The sequence below is a fragment of the Balaenoptera musculus genome, chromosome 17, assembly GCF_009873245.2.
Source record: "Balaenoptera musculus isolate JJ_BM4_2016_0621 chromosome 17, mBalMus1.pri.v3, whole genome shotgun sequence".
NCBI lineage: Eukaryota > Metazoa > Chordata > Mammalia > Artiodactyla > Balaenopteridae > Balaenoptera > Balaenoptera musculus.
The window spans coordinates 32,295,214-32,298,781 of record NC_045801.1 but is presented as its reverse complement, the minus strand read 5'-3'; the positions used below and the strand labels follow the sequence as shown (position 1 = coordinate 32,298,781).

At 43.5% G+C, this 3,568-nt stretch overlaps 1 pseudogene; it reads right to left on the bottom strand.

The window, feature by feature from the left end:
* Positions 1–245: 245 nt before the first annotated feature.
* Positions 246–2,431, bottom strand: LOC118883523 (annotated as a pseudogene).
* Positions 2,432–3,568: the final 1,137 nt, after the last annotated feature.

Here is a 3,568-nt window from a genome sequence, read left to right as displayed (position 1 = left end):
TATTCAGTCATTCATGTATGTGCCAGACAGGCTCTGTACAAAATTTTTTGGCTGATTTGGGAACAAACAAGTACAATTTATTTCTTCATGGATTCTTTTTTTTTTTTCAAATTTAGGATGATTTTATTTACAAAACAGGTTCTTTTGTTTTACAAAAATTGCAAAATATGACAAAAATAGAAATATCTTCTTGGACTGTTGGGAACTACTTCTAAGCAACCAATGAGTTAAAACACCTATGGTCTTCTTCTTTTGAAGAGCACGATGGCAACGCTCAGCCGTGCTTTGTGTCTCCCCAGAGCCCCGCGGCTGTGGGCTGCCTCTGGCGGGAGGGCCAGTCAGGCCAGAGTCTGGAGCAGCAAGATCTTCTCGTTGACGCAGAACCTGTGCAGCACGAGCATCAAGTTCTCCCCGCAGCGGGACGCCTGGCACTCCACGGCCAGGCGGAAGTCCTCCTTCACGCCCTTGGTGATGCCCCGGGTGACCGTGTGGTGCTTGATCAGCATTCCTTGATTGGGTTGTGGTTCCAGATGGATCTTCCCACCTTCCTGAGTTCTCAGGTAGGCGAATTCCTCCAGCATGTTGATATTTGTAACATAATTGAAAAAATTCTCATATTGGAAGTTTCCTTGCTGGCAAATCTTATTTGACAGCTTTCAAGAAAAGGGGGTCTCTCCCCACGGCCACTCCTGCTGAAGCAGCACAATCACGTGCCCCAGTGCCATGTCGTCTCTGCTGTCTGTGAAGGCTCTAAGCTTAAAACAAGCTAACATTAAGTGCAGGCAATAGGGCACGATAGCCTTGCTGGTACAAGGCAGAAGCTTCAGATATGAACCTTTTCTAAACTTGGGTTTATTTTTGAGGGTTCTTCCTGTGACTTGCCTCCATCCTGGATGGGGAGGACCACATAGCACATCAAATCAAGGACTTTCTCACAGGTCATTCTGTACTCCCCCAAGGCCAAGTGGAAGGTCACCAGCTGGATGAGTGCCCTCTGATGCTCCAAGGTCCCCTGTCCTGAGTTCATGGCTGAGGAAGTGGTCCCTGGAGAGCTGCCAAGTGGTGCAGGCTCGCTATGGCCTTTTTATATTGACCCTGATAGATGATCATATCACTGAGGAAGATTCTCAACCAAAGCCAAGTATCAGTCTTCCATGCCAAACAAATTCTTGTAAATTCCTTGTCAAGGAATTCCAGGGAATAGAGCAGCTCCCAGCTCTCTCTGGCCAGCTTAAAGCTTTCCAACACCTCGATTGAGTTAGCAAGTTCTGCCTTATTGACAACAATGTGACGATTCCTTCCTTTTGCTGAACAGTCTTCATCATCCGAACTCATGGTTTTTTCTCTTCCCTCAGCTAGTTTCCTCTTTTTATGTATGTGTTTATTGCGATCAATTTCTACATCACCATATACATTTGATATGTCTTCCAGAAGAACCAGTGGAACTTGGCTAGGGGCATTAGGACCTTGGAATAGAGACTGCTGTATGCTGTTGACATACTGAAATGCATTCTTAAAGAAGACCAACATAGTGGAATAAACCACTTGGTTTTTATATTTTGCATGAGCTTCATTATCAAAGTTGTTCAGGTATCTGCAGAGATCCTTCAGTCTATGCAAAATATCACCATAGCTTTGTCTTCCTTTATCCATCTGCCAGTCACATCTCATTCCAGCAACATTCAAAATCTTAAACAACCTCTCCCAAGGGTCCACGATCTGGGACGATTTTTCAGTCAGTCCCTCTATTATGTACTTCTGAGAGCTACGTTTGCTCGGTGACATTAAATCAGACGTTTCTTAGGCACCTTGATGCTGACTCTCTATTTGAGTAGATCTAGTGACATAATCGGTATAAAATTCAGCTGCTTTGTTCTAGTACTTACACACCAAATTGGCAGGCAACCGAACGTCATGGTTGTTAATTATTAGAGGAAGGACATCACACACAAATAATTTTCTAAAACAGTTAACAGGAGATTCTTGCTCTTCAATAGTTTCAGCCTCCAATAGTGCCTCCCCAAGGCCGACCCTATGCTGTACCACTGTTTCAGGGAATCATCTCAAAAGTAGAAGCAACAATTTATTTATTTATTTAAAGTACACAATTCAATGGTTTTTAGTATATTCACAGACCTGTGCAACCAACACAAGAACAAATTTTAGAACATTTTCATCAACACAAGAGATAATCCCACCCCCGAAGCAACATTTCTGATCGTTCCAAAGTGTTGAAGCATTGTTCCATAACCTTTAGTAACATTTCACACTGGACTCGACCAGGAAGAGTTTCAAATAAACCTGGATGTTGGAGTCGGTGGGGTAGAGGCTGCAGGCTGTGATCAGCCAAGCCTTGGCAGCCCACAAGCTCCTGCTGCACCAGCTCGTGGGCTCGCTGCACCAGGAACTCGCAGTCGCCCTGGGCCAACATGACGCGGAAAGCTTCTTTTTTTTTTTTTTTAATTAATTAATTAATTTTTGGCTGCGTTGGGTCTTCGTTGCTGCGCACAGGCTTTCTCTAGTTGCAGTGAGCAGGGTCTACTCTTCATTGCGGTGCGCAGGCTTCTCATTGCGGTGGCTTCTCTTTGTTGCGGAGCACAGGCTCTAGGCACTTGGGCTTCAGTAGTTGTGGCACGTGGGCTCAGTAGTTGTGGCTCATGGGCTCTAGAGCACAGGCTCAGTAGTTGTGGCGCACAGGCTTGGTGGCTCTGCGGCACGTGGGATCTTCCCGGACCAGGGCTCGAACCATGTCCCCTGCATTGGCAGGCGGATTCTTAACCACTGCACCACCGGGGAAGTCCTCTTCATGGATTCTTAAAGTCTAGCATTTTATACTTAGTTGTCTTACAGAGCTGTCAAAGTCCATTAGTTGGTAAGAATAATTATCCAATAGATAAGGAACTAGTCCATTGCAGTGTGGTCTTAGATTCAGAGCCAGCCTAAAATAAGGGAAACTTTCAAGTACTATCTAATTCATTAAATATGGAATCAATTCAATTCAAAAAAAATAGCAAAATAAACAAGATACAAGTCCTTAAACTTAAAAACAGCACAGTCTAAATTCAAATGATGAATAGGACGTTTATTAGAATATTTCATTGAGATGAAGTCATTATAATTTTTAGTGATAGTTAAGAAACTGGGAGATTTCTGAAAATGCTACTATTACCACTCATACCACTAATAATGACTGCCAAGTGCTTTACACTTTTTTTAAAGATTTTTTTTTGATGTGGACCATTTTTAAAGTCTTTATTGAATCTGTTACAATATTGCTTCTGTTCTATGTTTTGTTTTGTTTTTTGGCCATGAGGCATGTGGGATCCTAGCTCCCCAACCAGGGATCGAACCCGCAACCCCTGCATTGGAAGGCAAAGTCCCAACCACTGGACTGCCAAGGAAGTCCCCAAGTGCTTTAAATTTAAGGTATATTTTTTCCTCACAGCAGGTACATAAGTACGTACAATCATCCCTATTTGCAAAGGAGGAAACTGAGGCTGAGAAATGTTGAGTGATTTGCCTTCTGTCAGGAAGGAGTTGATAAGTGGTAGAGCCTGCACCGTATTTG